Source organism: Hibiscus syriacus, unplaced genomic scaffold (assembly GCF_006381635.1).
Source record: "Hibiscus syriacus cultivar Baekdansim isolate YM2019G1 unplaced genomic scaffold, ASM638163v2 tig00111841_pilon, whole genome shotgun sequence".
NCBI lineage: Eukaryota > Viridiplantae > Streptophyta > Magnoliopsida > Malvales > Malvaceae > Hibiscus > Hibiscus syriacus.
This window is the reverse complement of record NW_024063196.1, coordinates 2,666,273-2,687,341: the sequence shown is the minus strand read 5'-3', so window position 1 is coordinate 2,687,341 and position 21,069 is coordinate 2,666,273. Positions and strand designations below refer to the sequence as shown.

Sequence of the window (21,069 nt, the reverse complement as noted above, 5' to 3'; positions counted from 1 at the left end):
AGTGTCAAAAAAATATAACTAGCGTACAATAGGGTTAACTTTTTTAATCGTGGAATAATTACATGTCTTGCTCTTAATATCTATTAGTTATTGACAATACACACATGTAGATGTAATTACTCAAATTCGAGATATTTAAAAGAACAACATTTCTTTCAACCACTGAAGTCGCTAGATAAATTCGTACAATAGGGTTAATTAATTATGTAAATGTGTATTATACTCAATCAAGGGACAGAGTGCAATGTACACTATCAATATATATATGGTTGGTTATGGTCTGGAAAACGTTTTTTTAATCTTATTTTATGTATACGTAGAGGGATAAACATTACTAATATAATAAATATTGACATGAATTAAACGATATAAGGGAAAGGGGCTGTTGATTGATGCAAATCATCTCACCCACATTTGATGTGAAAATATTAATGAAAGGAAATTGCATTTGCAAGCCAAGCTTTGAAAATAATATACGAATCATTTATATAAAAAAAAGACCTTTAGAAGGAGGGAAAAGTGGGAAATGATTTAACTTAGCTTTAAGGAGGAGCAATGGGTGTGGCCATAAATGGGCCTACCAATGGGGGATTTTAAGAACCGATTAACATAGAGAAAATATGCCTTTTAAAGCATGGTTGGTTAAGTAATTAACTCATGGTGTAATGTCTCTACCATAAGTTATTTTGTTTGAATAATATATAATCAACTCACTGAATGATCTCGACGATCAATGAAGTGTTTTTTTCCTCTTAAAGTCGTAAGTACAAACATTTATGTCTGTATGTGTGTTTATGTATTGTTAATAGTTAAGAAAGATTATATGTTACTACTTTATAATTATTCCAAAATATTCTATATATAATGGGTCTTTTTAGTTGTACTTAGATCAACTAACACGAAATTGTTTTAAATATAATAAATTTATTCTTCTCATAATTTTATACTATTCGACATAATTAATCTGTAAATTAAACATATTAGAATTGTGGCAATTCATAAAAGAAAGGCTTAATACAAAAATAAGTTCTAAATTATATCAAAAATCGATCTTAAAGATTTTTTTTTGTTATAAATGGGTGTCTAATGTTTTTTATATTACACTTTTAGGCACCTACTATTAAAAACCCGTTAACTAACACATGTTATATTTATATTTTTTTTTATTTTTTTAAAAATAAAATATTTTTTTAAAATATGAACGTGACATGTGTCTATAAATATATTTTTAACAGTAGACACCTAAAAGTATAAGGGAAAAAACATTAGACACTTATTTTTAATAAAACAATTACTTAAACATCAAAAATCAATTTTTAAGATAGTTTAAGCACTTATTTTTATATTAAGAAAAAAATACCTTCAATCCTCTCATCAACTCATGTATTTTCTTCTTCTTTGGTGCATGTTCTTAGTCTTATTTCTCAATCCTTGATGTAGACACTCGTTTTTGTCCTAGTCTTACAAATATTATTAATTACTATTATTATTATTATTATTATTATTATTATTATTATTATTATTATACATTTTTGCAGGCCAAATGAAGCCCAAACCAGATTACAAGCAAGCCCCAAACCCAAATTACATCAAAGCCCACTTAGCAACCCAACTGGAACCCGGTCCAAGCCCAACAGGAGGCCTAAGATTTGACCCAAGGTCTGAACCAAACCGGCCTAGGATGCAACCCAAACCAATTAGGGTTTTAAACCCTAAACATTATCATCCAGCCACCGCTGATAAGTAGAATATGGATCGTCCACCAGCGCGTGAGATGCACACACTCCTCCAACCGGTGCATGGGCTTTACCGACAGCATCTCGAGCCGCCATCGTCATCAACCTGCCGAATAGTGCACCAAATTAACTCCAACAATCAACAAAATCAACCAAAGTCAGAACCCATACCTAAATCCCTAAAAAATCAAGATTTTACCAACCCCAAATCAAAAGACCATGATCTATTCTTATCTCATCACATCTGCCTAAAGGGCAGTCATAAAATTCGGGGGCAATGACTATTAAAAGGAAGACAGAGAAGAGATAAAAGGGGCATTCGGTGAGAAGAACGGAAAAAAAAAACACAGAGGGCAGAGACAACTAAAAAAAAGAAAACAAAAGGGGAAAGTGAGGCAGGTTTACCTGTTAGCAAGGCGTTCGACTTCATCGGAGACCAAGAGAACCATGATCGGAGGTAAAGTTTACTAGGTCTTTAGGTGTTGGGAGCTTTTGAAGGTTCGATTTTTTTAGAGGAGGAGGGAGAGCCGGGGTCCTTAAGGTGTGTTGGCTCCCTGTGGCCACCAATATAGTGGCAGTAGAGCCTTGGTACTCCATTCCTTGGCGGCGGGGATACGAAGAGAGAAAGCAAAGAGGGAGAGGGAGAGTGAGAGAGAGTTATTTTTTAGGGTTAAGAAAATATGAGAGCTATTGGGGATTTTCGAGTTGAATTGGGTCTTATAACCCACACACGAAACGACATCATTTTTTGGGGGTGTTCAGCGTGTTTTTTTAGCATGGGCTAATCGCACTTTAGGCCCCTGGTAGTTTGTATCAATTTGTTTTAGCCATTAATGCAACTTTTGTGATATTCTACTTTAAGCACTTATCTTTCAATGTTTTCATTTAAGTCATTATTCTACATGTTATGCAATTTGCGTTGATATTGGACTCTGGTTATAATATTTGTAAATCTTGTAATTCAGTAATTTCTTTGTACATTGTTGCTTTTAGGTATAATTTTTATTTACCCTCTTACTTGTATGGTATTTTTAATCTGGATGGTTGATTTAGAAAACTTGCATGTTAGTCCCTTATTTATATGCACATTGGTATTATTACTTTCACCTTGTTTTTTTATAAATCATCATTTGTTTTCTAATATAGGAAAATGAGGAATTTCATTGTGAGAGAAATCTACGAAGACATCTCCCAACTACAAGGGTAGGTATCTTTTTGAGGATTTTTTGTACAAATGTTTTTTTTTTTGTATTTGATAATTTTCTTTATTTTACGTTTATTTATTTTTATTATTTTTCACCTTCGTTCATTTTATTTTATTTTATTTTTGTGAAAAAATGTGAAATAATATTTTTTGTGAGGGGAATCTATAGGAAAGTCTCCTAACTACAAAAGAAGTGCATTCTCGAGAATTTTTCATACAAAAGGGTATTCTTTATCCGAACATTTTTATAATTTAATATAATATTATTTTTTAAACTATAAAATTAAAGAAGCATTATTTTGTGAGGGGAATCCATGAAAAAATCTCTTAACTATAAAGGAATTGCATTTTCAAGATTGTTCGTACAAAATGATGTATTTTCTCTTATAAGAAAAAATTTTAAATTTTTAAATAGCCTTATTCTATAAAAGTATATTTTGGGCTCTTTAATCTTTTTGACCCACTGGCATCATTGTTTTAGTTTTTTTAAATGAACATATTTTAATAAAGTCAAATGAATAGAATGATCGTAATTTAAATATATTTTCGAGTTTGTAATTCCCAATATTTAAACACCGTATAATCGTTTAGATATCAAAATTTGGGCGTTGTGAGGGTGTTCACTCTTCCCCACACGTAATCGACTCTCGAACTCTTAAAAATGAATTTTTTGGTAAAGCGCATATCATTTTTCTTCTTCTAAGGTTTCCGACCTACCTAACTTAAAGGCTGGTGATGAATCCAAAATCAAATTGTTTTCAAAATTACATTTCATCGCCTCCCCCAAATTATTTTTAAGTCTAACGGAACCCGAGGAAAATGTTATGACACTTGTATGGTCACCCCCCTAGAATTGATATTTTAAATTTGAGATATAATATATAATTAGGTTAAATGATTAAAAAATCCTTAATGAATAATGAAAAAAAAGATAGTTGAGTTTTTAATAAAAAGTTGCATGTGACATAACCATATGAACGAGTGAAATGAGACATTACAAAATTTCCCTATATCAAGGAGAAGCTGAGATGTTGAATTGATGAACTGCATGTCCCCAATGTATGTTTAAAACGTCTTGAGTTATTTATTTATTTGGTAGTGCATCTCACTTTTTAATTGGTTTGATCGATTTAATCAATTAGATTGATTAAATTATTATTATTATTTTGTTAGTATGCGGTGATTAATTATTATAAAATAATATATGTTCAATTTTTTTTAACTAACTAAGAATGAACACATATTCTGAAAACCTAGTCGCTCTCTCTCCTTTTTCTCCCTTTTTTTTCTTTATAATTTGTGTTATTTTCTATAGATTAAATCAACTTTTTTCTTTAATTTTATTTAGGCGGCGACGGAACCGGTTTTGACATTGGTTGTCAACAGTTGGTTGTCTTTTCTCTTTTAGTTTTTTAATAAGAATAATTATGTCATTGTGACATGTTTATCTATGTCTTTGTGGCACCCTTTTATCTGTCTTTTGATAATTTTCGGTTGTTTGATCGTTATTTTTGTTTATTTTATTTTTCTCAGGGTTGGATTTGACATCGCCACGATTGATTTTGATACGTGTTTTGCATTCGTGGATATTTTCTCATGTCACTCGACTCTGATTTGTTATTTGTCGGTGGTCTTTCAATAGTTTTATCCCCTTCTGTGGTTCGTTTGCCGATACAGTCAGATTTGTTCATATCTTTATTTTGTTCAAGCATTTTGGTTAGTTTTTTTTTTACTTTTTCTTTCTTTGGTCCTTGTGTGATCTAGTTGACTAGTTTTTGTATCAATAATTATAGGAAAATGTCCTAATTATAGTTTAATTTACGTTTAGCTTGTAAATCTTTATTGTAATTCTGGATATTTTCTATTTTTAATAAAACTAACGGTTTTTTATAAAAAAAATTAAACATACATCCTACAAACACAATTGCTTGAATCTAGTACCTCTAAGGATAATGCTTTATTTTATCATTGAGATCTCTCAATGGATTCTGATCAAATTATTTAAATAATTTATAATCGAATAATTCTCTCCTCTAACTATGTTGATAGGTTTTATGGGCTGTCTTTGTCGGAAAAAAAAACATCATAAAATTCACAATAAACAAGCCATAGTTAAGGCAAGACTTGGGAAAGCATCACATCTAAAAGTTTAATATATAAAAAGAAGTGTGGATGGCATACGTTGAACCCTTAGCTCTCAAAAGAAGACTAGCAATGGTCAGGTGCTGAGGAGACATGCCTAAACTAAAGCGGTAAGTAGAATCCTGACAAATTAAAACTTTTACTTGGGAAGTAAAAGGATAAAATGCAATGATGGGTCACACAGAAGGAAAAAACTTTTGAGGGCTATTTTTTTATAATATGATTATAATATTATTTAAAAAATTTCTCAACAATTGACATCACATACACACTCGCATATGTAATAGTTAATTGAATCTAAAATCTCTAGGGATAACAATACTTTCTTTACATTATTAAGATAATTTTATAAATTCTTTGGAGACTAAATCTTGTCTTACGACTATGGAAATGCAATGATGACCCACTGACTATCTGTTTTTAAGATGGGGATCGATGCCATCTTCTTCCCCACTTTAATCTCAATGTACCTTAAAGTAGGTCATAAATCTTTTAGGTTTGTCTATAAAGAAATTTATAGAGTAGGGAAATTGAAGTTTTACAGTGATTGAAAGACGACCTACGCAATATATTTGTCACAGTTGTCTAAGGTTCATACTCGATGTTCATGGCAGAGTTGCAGGTTGTATATGATGTTTTACTATATGCATGGAGTTCAGAATGTATAAAAGTTATGGCGTAGACATATTACTTGGAAGTGGTTCAACTATTTTGATCGTATTAAGGGTCATCAAAGGGCATTACACTAGTGGATGTGATTCGTGCTCTGTTACGCCTTGATTGAAAAGTACAAATGAACATATCCGACGATTGGATAACATAGAATGACTGTATGCTTATAAAAATTAGTTCATATTTTCATACCATGCACGATTTAGTTCTATGTCTAAATAAGTTTGATATTTATATTTATAATTTTAACTATTATTTGAACACTTGGTTAATATTTAGTAAATACATCAAATTAATAATACTCGTTGTGTATACAGTTTCAGCCTTGAGAGCAATGTCTGACTTATATTTTACTTCCTCATCGGTAGGACCACAGTATGTGCCGCAATACTCCGATTTTCTCCAAGGCTGTCAACTCTTTCATGAGTCTTGGCCTTGAGATTGACAACAGAAGTGTCAGCTCCTAGCAGCTCAGATAAGTGCTTTGATAGCCTCCTTGTGTGGGCTCCGTTTTGGTCTTTGAAGGATTAAAGTGGCATCTAAGTTCCCAATCTCATAAACAACCTCATGCATGAGTCTCACCTGAAATGAAACCATGTTGCACAGCATGAACATGATTAATCTAAGTAGTCTGTAACAGATAAGTCAAGTATATATTCCTAGAGTACAAGATAAAAACAATGATGGGATCAAATGGCAAACCTGACCATGTTACATAATCCATATGACGGAAAAACAAAACTTGATATGCACAAACTTCATCACAGAGTTCTTTAAATGATAGAGAGATTCAGTTATTTAGTACAAATTTCTACAAGCTGAATTCAGAAGAAAGGGAATAAATATCTCTTACACAGACCACAAGTAAACGGGTTGTTCGCAATCATAGATGTCATATTCCCCTACTTTATAGTTTGTTTTGAATTGTGAAATTGTTAATATTATTCCTTACGCTTGTCCTACCAAAGTAAAACTTTTAGAACACCTAACAGCCAAGTCCTTCAAATTTGTTCTAAAATAGTTGGGTTGTGTGGGAGGCAATAGGGGAGCATTTCATTCATTCAGTCTTTTCTTTGAATGATGCAGTATACATGAAAATTCAGGTTCAGAAAGGATTCTCCAGTATTAAAAATATGAATATCTATAGTTCAGTTGAGAATAAAGGTTGACGCGGTTTCCAACCACAAAAAAATTAGGCTGTTCGAAGAAACAGACATTGAATTGTGGTTGGTGAGTTGCTATGAAATAAAGCAGCAGAGTTTATACATACATCTGCAGTAAAAGAATATCATACCTGGTAGACTTAAAAGCATCCTTTTTTTTAAATAAAAAGTCCATGTTTGCAAGATGTATCCACGTGTAGAATCACTTTCACATGCTAGTTGAATATAAGGATCGATGAAGTTTCCTTCATCACATGTACATGCACTTACAATATTATTGATTAAAGTCCAATATGAAAACCTAAATCTCATTTTCAACAAAAAAACAAACGAAGCTGTTCTGAAGAAAGATTCATTCCTATTAGGTCATTGTATCAAATAAAGTACCAAAGTTCATTGCATTGTGGTTGGGAAGTCACCATCCAGACCATAATCAAAACATCAGAGGATAGCTCTAATGCAGCAGATTCATATTCACTTCTCGACCACTCAACACAGAAGAACTCTATCAATTTACTTTGCGGATGTATCTAAGACAAAGTACTAAATGCTTGAAGTTAGAGACTGATGAGTGCTTGAAGCTAGAGACTGATGAGTGCTTGCAATCCGACAAGAAGGAAGATAACGCATCATCAAATAATCAAGAAGAAAAATCTTTGACTCCACCTATCTCAGGTAAAAACGTTCCTTGTTCTTCTTTTTCATCTACTTACGAAACTCCGCCTCCTTTCCTGGTAGGCTTACACGGCGTGATAAGAAAGAAGAGGAGAAAGAGATTCTTAATATTTCAGGAGAGTGGAAATCAATATTTCGCTTCTTGATGTGATTTGGAAAGAGCCTAAATATGCGAAATTCTTGAAAGATTTGTGCACAAATCGAAGGCGATTAACCAAAAACGAAAAAGTGAATCTTGGCAAGAACGTCTCAGCTATCTTTCAGAATCGCCTGGAAACGTTGGAATCAAGAGGGCTATGTGTGACTTAGGCGCATCCATCAATGTCATGCCGTTGACCGTCTACAACAAGATTTCAAGCGGGAAACGAGGGTCACATCCAGCTAGCCGATCGGTCAATAATATACCCTGAAGAAGTTTTGAAAAACGTTCTAGTGAAGGTAAATGATCTTATTTTCCCTGCTAATTTTTGCATAATCGATATGGAAAATGATCGCAATAATGTTGGATCCGAGATCGTACTTGGGCGACCTTTTTTGTCCACGGTGCACACCAAAATTGATATCAGCAGCGACATCTTGACCATGGAGTTCGAATGATAAGTTGTTAAGTTTGATGTATACAAGGCCATGAAGTATCCGGATATGGTGGCAAGCTCAAATTTCATCGACATAATTGATCTATTAGATGTTTCATCTATCTCTAATTTTTGCCCAACACTTTCTAGAACTAAACTTCTCCCTTCGATTTTGCAGGTACCAAAAGTTGAGTCGAAACAATTGACGAAACATTTCAAGAACTCAAATTTAGGCGAAAATGCATTGTCGACTACTGTTTCGGGAAAGTTTCCAAAAAAAAAAACTTGAAGAAATGCTTATAAGATTGTTCGAAACTACAAGGAAATATTGAAGGAGCTTATCGATCGTAGAAGGACTTGTAGAAAATTGCTTCACTGGCAAAGGCGTAGGAACCCTGTAGTCTGAATTAGGTCGTCGAGGTGCTTATGAGAGGCAAGTTATTTTATTTCGTTAATTTCTTTGCAATTTAAATTTTGTTCTTAATTTTATTTATTGTTTTTGTTTTGTTTTAATTTTCAAGTACTCGGGGCATTTTTTCGGAATTAAAATGGAGTCGAAAGCGAAAAATTCCAGAAACGAATTTTCGGCCAAATTCTCGAGTAGCAGGCGTGAAATTTTTCTCCAAATCAAGGTGCACCGTTTCATTAAGAATGATGCATGTTAGCAGGCATTTTGGAGGTGTGGCGCACCTTACTGTTACCCATTTTGTTTTATCCCACTGCCGCCTAAACTCAAACATTTCTCTAACTCTCGTAAACTTGACCGACCACAGCAAAACTGTGTCTAGCGGCGTTTTTAGCAGCGTTTGGAGAGCAAACGCTACAAAATTTAAACATATAGCGGCGTTTCTTTCACAAACGCCGTTATAGAGGAGTAAGTTAGAGTTTTTTAGCACAAATGTCGTAATAGGGTTGTTTATTGTGGCATTTTGCCAACAAACGCCGCAATAAAGAATACTTTAGCGTTATTTTAGACAAACGCCACAATAGCGTTCATAAATAGTGGCGTTTGTTATACAAAAGCCGCAAGAACATGTGCTATAGTGGCGTGTTTTTAAAAACGCCGGTATAGAGTAGTAATTAGCGCCATTTTTAGCACAAACGCCGCAATAGTGTTGTTTATTGTGCCGTTTTTCCAACAAACGCCGCAATAAAGAATATCTTAGCGTTGTTTTTAGAAAAACGCCACAATAGCGTTCATCAATAGTGGCGCTTGTTATACAAACGCCGCAAAAGCATTTGCTATAGTGGCTTTTTTAAAAAACACCGCCAAAGGATTAAATATATGTTCCACCCTTTTCTCCTGCCTCCGTAAAATCATTGAAACTCTTATTCCCTAATATCTTCTTCTCTGGTAAAACATTGCCCTCAGACGATTCCAAGCGACATGGTCTTTTGTTTGTCCCAACGACCAAATCGACCCTCTCACCGACGAACTATAACACAATTGCACGGTTTGATCCCTTCTCTCACTACTGAACATTTTCATTTTTCTTTTTGTTGGTATTCTGAAAATGGGGAAAACCCAGAAAGGTAACAAATTTGAAAAAAATAAATGCTTTCGAATAGGAAAACAATAGCTATACATAGTGTTTCAAGTGAAGCACTGAAGCGCAAAGGAGTCTTCTTGGTGAACCGGATGTAGGGGATTTATTTGGTGAAATGGATGAAGAGTTTGTCCATATAGAGTTTACACGGAGGAAAAACTTAATGATGCGTCGTCAAACAAGGAAAACAGTTTTCTTACGTCATTTCCCCACGAAGGAGTATTGAAGACTAAATTCTAGTGAACAATATGGTGAAGACTGTTTATGCATAACTTTAATGTTCCTAAATTTTAATGTATTTTGTTGTTAAGTATTTGTATGCATAACGTGTCTTAATTAAAATGTATGGTTGTTGTTAATTACATAAAGCTCTATGATAGTAAATTAAGTTTATGTAGAGCAGAAATGAAATATTTAAAATCAATTAATCTTATATAATAAAGGTAATTAGCGGTGTTTGTATCCAAAAACGCCGCCATAGGCCTGACTTTTTGCGGCATTTGTATCAAAAACCACCGCAATAGGTTCATCCATAGTGGCGTTTTTCCAACAAATGACGTTACAAGGATAATGCTTTAGCGGCGTTTTTATGTAAACGACGCAATATGGTTAATCTATAGTGGCTTTACAACAAACCTGATATAGAATAGTACTTTAGCAGCGTTTTTTTATACAAACGCCGCAATATATTTAATCTATAGTGGTGTTTTTTAAACAAACGCCGCAATATAATAGAACTTTAGCGGCATTTTTTTGAAAACGCTGCTAAATAGGCATACGTTAGTGGCATTTTTAAAAACAAACGCCGCGAATTTGACAGTAGTGGCGTTTTTTAGCAAACGCCTATAGAGTACAACTATAGAGGCGTTTGTATGACAAACGCCGCAAATTTCTATAAAATCCCTAAATTTCCAGATTGATCCCAAGCCTTATTCTCTTCCTAAACCCTCCATCAGTTCATCCGCTCTCCCTCACGCAAATCGGTCCCAGCGTCCAGTATTCACGCCGTCGATCCCAACGTCGCGCCATCACCGGCGAGTCCTACAGAGATATGTGTCGATCGTATCAATGAAACTTACACAATATCTTCTACTGTAATACCCCCTTCCCGGTTGTTTTGGGTTTTCTGTAGTTTCTGAAAATGTGATTGTTCTCGTGATTTTCGTGAGAAGCTATGTCATCTATTTCATTTTACATCTCAAAATATGCATAAGCTTCCCTTGTAATCTCTTCGCCGATTTAACATTTTATCCATTTTTGTTCTTTATTGGTTTTCCGCCCTTTGTCTGTTATTGTCGATATTTTTATTTTTTTTAATAACATTATTGATGGAATTTGGTGGCAATTTAGCACAGTAATAACACTGCATACACTAGTGAGAACAATGAATTTTTGCTACTTTTGTTAATTGTCTTAAAATTAGAGAAAATCATGCTTATTTTTTCCAAAGATAATTGCAGAAAAAGCTTCCCTTTTGATTTGTTTAGGCTCAAATTAATCAAAAACAAGAAGAATTGTTTAGATTTATACTGAGACAACTAAAATATAGAGATTAAGTTTGATTGAGAAATTTCGCATTATAAACACTTCAAATCATAATAAACAATATAGAGACTGACAACTTATGCTAGAAGCTTCCTCTTTGATTTGTTTCGACTCAGATTAAGCTTCCCCTGCACTATGCGTAAGTTGCATATTTAGTCATTTCATTATAGTTTTACTTAACATAAGTCAAATTCTATTATTAGTTACTATGCTACATGTAAGTTGTTGATTTAGGATGTGTTTGCGAAGCCATCAGTTAATTGGGTTTAGACGTAATTGCATGTACAATTATATTTGTGTGGCATGCCTCGGTAATCATTGGAACTAGTGGGTTCAGCTGAATTGAGTGTAATTTTAGTAACTCGATTTAACTCATCATTTCTTATAGGGGTTGATTGAGAATAAATGAAACTATGTGATAATTAATTATAATTACATTCAAACTTTTTAAATTCATTTTTAATTTGTGGCCTTGTTGGTCTATTGAATTATACGTAATTACGGTTTGCTAAACGAACAAGTTTATGGAATTAGAATTCCTACAAGACACGATAATTAATGTTCTAGTAAGTACACATCCTCACAACCTATCGTGTCCAAATACACCCTTAATTATTTTTCTACTAAATTTTTTAGTCCTCATAATTTTATTCATATTGGTAATATATCATTTGGGTAATGATTGAAATTTAAAGTTAAAAAAGTATAGGGATAAAAATTAATGAAATTAATATATAAGGACTAAATATGAAATATTCACATTATAGAAGGACTAATAATAGAATTTGAGAAACTATACAAACTAAGAAAATGAGGATTTAGGTTTTGCACTCAGTAATTACTGCTCTAGTAAGTACATATTCTTACAACCTATCATGTCCAAATATACCCTTAATTATTTTTCTCCAATTTTAAAATTTTTTGGTCATTATACTTTTAATCATATTGTTAAGATACTATTTGAGTAATGGTCGTTGACATAAGCTTATGACTGTAAAAGGTTGACTTGATATCTACCCTTAAAAGCATTAAATGCGTCAAAATAACCCCAATAACATAACAGAGGAAAAAAGCTCGTTTCATCTCATATATATGCCTATGATAAATGGCTTTTATGTCTAAGAAACAAATCCTATAGAATGAGTTTGTTTAGCATTGACCTTTTTGTTGGGAAAAATGAATATTTTTTGCTAGGTCGAATATCAAAGTTAGGTTGCTCGGGTTGCATAGTTTCCAAGTTAGGTTGTTATTAGTACATGTTAGGTTGCTCGGTTTGGAAGCCCAGGGGTGTAGTTTCAAAACTGGCGACCTAAAGTTGTGGGAAGGGGTATATTTTGCTAGGTTGCATATCAAAGTTAGGTTGTTCGGATTGCATAGTTTCCAAGTTAGGTTGTTATTAGTACAAGTTAGGTTGATTCATTTTGTTGGCTAATCATGCTTGACATAATGTTAGAAGAAACATATTGTTTTTCCTTCTTTATTCAGGATTTGGAACTTGGATCAAGTAATCGATTTTCATATGTTTCCTAACTTGAGTGTTTAGTTCTACTAAATTTTAGAGTCTTTGTTGTTAAGTTTGGGGTTTCGACTCTTATAACTTATTTCGTTCTAAGTTCTTCTTGTGTCTCTCTTTAAGAATGAAACATGAGTTTGTTTAGATCTAAATGCTAGCTTTCGATGAAACATATGTAAAAGTATTTAGTTCCATAGTATGCAGTTGTATATATGCAAATATTATTATGCACTAAATCTGATAGTTTAATGCTTATGTTTAGGTTCTAACTTTATCAAAATATTAGCATTTAACATTTTAAATTGACATTTCAGAAATACGAAATGGATAAGAGTTGGATGAATTTCTCAAGGGTAAGCGTCGAATATCGAAATGGCACATTCATGAAGTTGTGTACGAGCATCTAGTTGTTTTTGGATTTGTTCGGGGTATAGAAAATGGAATATTTCATGGAGAGTTCATATTAGATAGATCTGCTTCCACGAGTTATTCGACTTATCTCGCTCCTTCTCACCATCCAATTGTTAGAGAATATGACATGTGAGGGATGTTACGAGATGAATTTAATATGCACAACATCAGCAGTCTGTTGCAGAAAATAATTGTGACAATGATGTTAATGATTTCATTGATATGGGAAGAATTGGATGTGATGAAGAGCCAAATGGAAAAGCGGCAAAGTTTTACAATTTGCTTAGTGAAATGAATGAACAACTTTATGAGGGATCAAATTTTTCAAAGCGTTCTTTCTGCATTCGTCTTTTCCACTTAAAATGTTTGGGAGGGTGGACTGATAACTCTTTTACGCAATTGTTGGAGTTACTAGGAGAAGTGTTTTCTTTTGCAAAAATCCCTCAATCATGCAAAGATATGAAGAAAATAATAAAAGATTTGGGTCTTGGATATAACAAAATTCATAGTTGTCCGAATGATTGTATGTTGTATTGGGGTGATCGAAAAAATCAGAGTCTTGTTATGTATGCGGAAAATCTCGATGGATGACTAGGGATGCATAAAATGTTACTGAGGATGAAGGTCAAGCACGATCAAGAAAGAAACCGATCAATATTCTGCTATATTTTCCTCTCATACGTAGGCTGCAAAGATTGTTTATGTCCTCCAAGACTGTTGAGTCTATGAGGTGGCATCATGATAGCAGAACCGATGATGGATTATTACGGCATCCTGCGGGTTCTTTCGTTTGGAAGTCATTTGACAAAAAGTATCCAAGTTTTGCGAGAGATCCTCAAAATGTGAGGTTCAGTCTTGCAACTGATGGGTTTAATCCATTCAAAATCATGAGTACTTCGTATAGTACTTAGCCTGTTATACTTGTTATATACAATTTACCTCCGTGGATTTGCATGAAACAATCATCTTTCATCTTATCCATGATAATCCCTGGCGAGAAAGGCCCCGAAAATGATATTGATATTTATATGCAGCCGCTAATTGCAGAGTTGAAAAAGTTGTGAGAAGGGGTCAAAACATATGATGTGTTGAAGAATGAGAACTTTAATTTACGCGCGGCTTTATCATGGACAATTAATGATTTTCCTGCGTATGCTAATTTATCTGGTTGGAGTACCAAAGGTCGTTATGCTTGTCCTTGTTGTGTTGCACAAACATGTTCGAAGTGGTTGTTTAATGGAAACAAGTTCTCTTATATGGAACATCGTCGGTGGTTACCTGATAATTATAGATTTAGATGTCAAAAGAATATGTTTGATGCTGATCGTTACTGTTATCATACAATGTTTAACTGCACTACTATTACATTAATGTAAACTTTTATTTATTATAATGGATTTGATGTTGATTGTTATGGAAATAGAGTTTAGTGTTGTTCATGTCATGTTTGTTGGATAATGGAACAGGTTGGAAAAATAGATTTGGGGTAATCGAAGAAAATAAATAAATTATTAACAATTATGTGTTCAATAGTGGTTTGTTAAAACCCCCGCTAAATAACCAAACAATACCGGCGTTTTTTTTAATAAAACGCCAAAAAATGTTTAGATATTTTGCGACATTTGTATCCAAAAAACGCCACTATATATCAAATATTTTCGGCGCTTTTTAGATACAAACGCCGCTATATAACACACTTTTGGCGGCGTTTGTATCAAAAAAATGTCGCTATATACCATACCTATTACGGCTAATATCTTAACCTTTTGCGGCGTTTATAGAAAGCGCCGCTATATACATAGATATTTTGCGGCGTTTTTGGGACAAACGTCGCTAAATCTAATCACTATTGCGACATTTTTGTTATCAAAAGCCGCGACTTTAGCGGCGCTACTTTCCACGGTGCTTATAACGACATTTTTCATATCGCCGTAAACATTTTTAGCGGCGCTTAAAAACACCGTTATGCAAAAAAAAATCTACAAAAATGTTTTACTGTAGTGTTTTCTTTTTCAAATCCCATGACCCCACTTTTATTCTTTTCTTTTAAATTTTTTTAAAACCTCATCAAATCCCAACCAACTTTATTTCATTCTTTCACACGTGACCTAAACCCCCATCTCTTAAAATTTTATTTATTCATCTTCTTCTTCCCTTCACAGCTCCATAGTCGTTGATATTTACCGCTCAGAAACAAAACATGCATTGCCGCTACCCGCCTCTGCAAATAGGTGGCACCACCCATACATCGCCGAACCAAGTCACGACCGTCGTCTGTCTCCACCTCGGACACCTTCACTGTCCTTTCATTCAATGCCAACAGTGGCATCATCATCTTCCTCTCAATGACGACAATTTTCTTCTCACCCGAGGAACTAGGTTGTTTCTTCTTTCTCAATGCTTTCTACCGCAGACGACCATAATCTCGAGAGGACTTTTAGACAGACCATTTTTCAAGACATCCTGACGCTGCACTTTCCTATCAATACCATTCCGAGCAGCAATTAATCATGGGGAGTTTCCTTTACCCTTTCTCTTTATATTTTAATTTTGATTTATTTCGTATTGGGACAATATGATTAAGTGAGGGGGGTAATGGTTGCATCGGATTCCGCCTACTTGTCTTTTATTTGTTTGATTGAATCTTTGATTGAATTAGTTGATTACTTGATTGCAAATCTTCTTTTTCCGTCGACTATTTCAAGCATGATTGTAGTTATTTGAGCTCATGAAATTGCCTTGAATCTTGACACCCTTGATAGTTGAATGGTATGAGTAGGATGTTAATTTAATGGCTTTTGCAACATCCTTGATTTTGTTGGTTAAAATTTTCACCTAGCTTGATTCATTAACATACTTTGTGAGATTTTGAGCCTTTAGCATGTTTATCTCACTTTTGTGCTCTCTTTCTTTCTTGAGTGTGTCGAATTAAATTTTGGAAATCTAGAACTTGTAGCATGATGCATTTTGATATTACAATTGAAATAGGTTGCTTGATATGACTTAGGCATTAAGATTTGCCCCTATTTTTACCCAAGAAAAAAAAACCTACCCCTTTTTCTTTCCACTAGTGAACCAAGTTGAAGTCTATGCTCATTTCCTTGTTTTCACCTTCATTAAAAAACTACAAACCCTTTTTATTTCTTCACCCTTGACAGGACAAAGAATTGAACTTTGTTTGCACCTTTGTTCCACGAAAAAAAATAAAAAAACGAAAAAAGAAGGGAAAAAAATGAAAAAACTGTTTGTTCATTTGATTTTTTGTTTTGGTGTATACATTTCTTTTGCTTCATTCATTTTGTTTCACTTGTGGACTTAGAGATATTGTAGGAAATTCTTTGTCTTTCTTTTTAAACCTTCATTTTTTGGCCTTTTCCCCACCTTTACCTAAGCCCCATTACATCTCTTCTAAAGACATAATGATCTTGCATCCTATTTTTTTCTAAGTAGTGGAGAATTGATTGTGTCACAAGCCTATGAAAATCCTTATTTAATTCCGACTTTGAGCGTAATCTCTGCACTTGAAACACAATTGAGTGATTTGAGTAATTCTTGGTGAGGAATTAAGTTAGACTGAATATTTGATTGATGAATGATAGAAAGTTGAATGGTTGTTTGATTTATTCTTACTTATGTTTATTCACTTGATTGGTGTTTTATTTGTGTGATTATCGTGGGCTTGATTTCCATGATTTGCTTAGGTAAGAAACGGATTGGGAGAAAATTAAAGTTTTTAACTAGTTTAATCTGAGCATACTTGAGGGCAAGTATGAGACAAGTGAGGGGGAATTTAATGAGTGCTTGCAATTGACACTTTTTGCTTGCCAATTCTCTTGCTTTATAAACTTTTCACTACTGATTTGGTTGCATTTGACTTATTTTCTATGCAGATGACCCTGTTTACTGTAATTGAAAGTAAAAGGGTGCGTTCTGCAAATTTTTGTTGTTTTCTGGTCGCGACTGGAGGCATGTGCACGATGCGAGTCTGACGTGAGAGTTTCTAGAAGGTCCAGCCAGCACGAAGATTTTGAAAGCCGCCCAGTCAGCATTATCCAAGGAGATTTTCTAGTATTTTAGTTTTCAATTTTATAACTTAAAAACATTTGAATTATTTTGATTTATCTTCTTTTTATTATCTTGTTATTTTTATATTTAAGAAGCCTATAAATACCCTTCATGGGTAAGAGGTTGAACATCTCTTGTTTTTACTTTGTTTATTTTTTTGGCATTTTTATTTTAATTAAAGTTCCATTTTCTTTTCACTTTCTTTCATTTCCAAGTTATTTTATTTTACAAATCCATGTTAAGTATGATGATCAATATCATGCTTAGCTAATTTCCTCGTGCCAAGAGCTAGTAATGAATCGATTTTATTCATGAGAATCGAACAAAGCACTTAAATCCCTTCGGGATACATTCTCGTTTTCTGGATAAAAGAGTTTGGCAATTGGCCTTGTTCATAATTTTTAAACATTTTCGAATCAAAAAGTCAACGTTGGTCCGAACATTGTTTGAAAATACCGTTGTGAGGAAGGATCGGTCTGTGGCACTTCGACTTCCTGTGAACACGCTTAGCTGCAGGTCCGCTAAGGGAAAACAAGATCGAAATCATTTCTCAACGAGACAACATCCGAGTCGAGACTTTCCAGTTTTTAATTTGAATGTTTTAACGGTAATTGATATGGTTAATCCACTCAAAAATCGTCTTTTAAAGATAGACTTGGGAAAAATCGGTTACACAAGAGAAGGGCAAGTTACAATGGGTTGGGCCTTACAGACTGTAACCGACATGAATCTCAGAGCAAAAATACATTTCTATGATCGAAGGAATCGAAACAAAGCTAGCTCGAGGCAGTTTCTCTCATCGTAATTTTCCCCAAATTATTTATTACTTTCTTCTGATTCATTACTTTATTCAATTAATTATTTGATTTTACTTAGTTTGCTTCACACCCCCTTTTCTTTATTTTGATTTGTTACAACTTCCTTGACGAAATCAACATAAATCGCATCAGAGATTCTAGTATTTCCCTGTGTATCGACCCCCTTCCACTGTTATACTTTTCACTTATTTATTTTACTTTTGAAGAAGTTTATTTTATTTTGACGAGTAAAACCACGCTTGTCAGAGACTCAATTTTTTGTTTCTAAGCAGATTGAATTAACTAGTGACCCTTAAGAGATTAACAAGCAGTGCCATAAATGGTTCTGAGTACAAATACCGAGTATGCAGTCCAACCGACACAAGGAGTTTCTTCGATTCTTTCTATCACATTAACAAGGGTTAAAAGGATATGCTTCATAAAATCTTAATACTTGAGTGTTGCATCAAAGTACATTAGTAGAACCTACAACTTTAAGAGGCATTATGTTCTTGCTTAACCATGCACCAAAACTAAATAATTCCATATTCAGCTTAGCACTGCCTTTTCTATTACTTTCTATTCAAAAATTCGTTATTTTTTCCCCATACTGAAGTTCTAATCTAGGATCAGAATCCCAATTTTACACATCCATCTAAGCTAAAGTCCAGAATCCAGACGAAATACACAAATTTTATAATATGACAATGACCAATGAATCAGCTATTTATTCCCTGTGATTTAAAGGTAACCAGCAGTGAACCACACAACCAGCTAAAGGAGAATCCACTGAAAATTAAGACCCACAAAAATAGATAAATAAGAGGAATAACTCAAAATTACCTAGAATCAAAAATCAAAGAAATATTCACAGCTTCTTTGATGAATACAGAGGACGCAGCCCCTTTCCACTTAGGGTCATTGTCTGGAAATATCTGCCCTATATCAGGAAGGCCTAAAGCTCCCAAGATTGCATCCACAACACAATGAAGCAACACATCGCCTGCAACATATCAATCCCCCATATAGTTAGCATCAAAATCAAAGTGTAGAAATCAAGTAAAAGGGGAAAGAATAGATGAGAAAATACCATCAGAATGAGCCTCACAGCCTCTATCATGAGGAATATTAATCCCACCAATGATCAAAGGGTAGCCAGGCTCCAACCGATGAAGGTCGAACCCATGACCCACTCTAAAAGGTAAAGACTTGGAAGGTTTGGTGGAGGTAGTGTCTCCATCTACTGCAACTGAAATAGCGGCTGGTGAGATTGAAGCTCGAGGAGAAGATGATGATTATGCGAAGTTATTACGATGTCTGGGGATGAGATACGGGGATTAGGCGAAAAAATGGACTTGTTATGGATTGATTTAGTGATGCGTTTTGCTGCAATCGGAGAAAAACTGTAAAAGTGCGTGGCCATCGCCGTTGAATTCTTTGTCTAGGCAGAAAACGGGCTCTCTGCTTCTTAGTTGAATACTTTCAGGCTGGCCATACTTTATTTTCCCTAGATTTTTTAATTACCATAAAAAATTATATATCAAATTAATTACCAAATCCCATTAATTATAGGGTAATTGTTTACTTAGCCATCCATTTATTACTTTGTTTCTATTTTGGTCACTTAACTATTATTTTCTTGGGTAAAATACACAAATGATCCTCTATTATAGGATATTATTTTGTTGAGTTTCTAACTATTAGAAGTTATAAAATGATCCATCGACTATATGGTGTTGTTTTGTTGAGTCATCGACTATTAAAAGTTATAAAATTGCCACATTAATATTCATATGTTACAAATTCGTCTTTTTCGTTAAATAATTGGTGGACGTCTGAGCTTGACCTTAACCTATTGACTAGGATATGATAAAATCTGATCCCAAAATTATTTAAGTTATATTTTATGGATTGACTCTTAATTTACATTATGTAGTGGAGTTAATATTTGAAATATTATGTTGTTGAGCATGTTCTTGAAAGCAATGACAGTGTTAATAGGCATCATTAAAATATAATTTTATCATTAAAAACACATACATCTTACAAACACAATTGTTCAAAATCGAGACTGAATAACATTTTCTTTTATCATTGCAATCACTTGTTAATATAAAGGGTTAACTACATGATTGATCATTTATGTTTTTGTTTTGTCCACTTTTCGATTTCAAAAACATAATATATGGACACTTTTATTTTTATTTAATTAAGATGTGGTCAACGAGTTAGCTATCGTTAAATATGTTGGTATAATCACACATTTGGTCCATAATATTTACATATTCTCTCAATTTAATCTTATTTTTAATAAATTAAATAAATTTAATCCTCCAAATGAATGATATTATGTGTCACTAGTATCATGTATCATGCCACGTGTTACTATTCGATTGGAGTATTAACCATTGAGCCAAGGCCAATGCTGGATTTAAAATAAACAACATGATGTATATATTTTGTATCTTATAAATACTTCACTTAAATTCATAATATTTTATATATATTAACTTTAAAAATATTTTTTATATTAACTTATTAAATATATTTTATTATTAGCTTAATTTAATTTAAAATAAAATATTTTTATTTTATTTTAAAAATATATATTTTATGTTAAGATATTTTAAAGTTAAAATAAGAATAAAATATATTTAATAATTTAAAATAATAGTATAATTATATTTAGTAAATTAAGATAAAATATTTATTTTAAAAGTTAAAATACTAATAAACTATATTTTTAAAATTTCATATAAGAATAAAATTTATATTTTTAAATTAAAATAAAAAATATTTTTAAAATAAGTTAATAATAAAATATATATTTAATAAGTGAATAAGAAATATATTTCTTAAAGTTAATATATAAAATTATTATGAATTTAAGTTAAGAGTTTATACACTGAGATATAAAATATATATATTATATTATTTATTTTGGGTCAAGTATTGATTTTAGCTCACTGATTGGGTACATACCTAGTCTTTTAAGAGGCTTAGGTTAAAATCTTTGTAGCCCCA

The 21,069-nt window shown here is 33.0% G+C and overlaps 1 pseudogene; it reads right to left on the bottom strand.

Moving 5' to 3' along the window:
* Positions 1-6,104: 6,104 nt before the first annotated feature.
* LOC120171972 lies at positions 6,105-19,483 on the bottom strand (annotated as a pseudogene).
* Between the last annotated feature and the right edge of the window lie 1,586 nt (positions 19,484-21,069).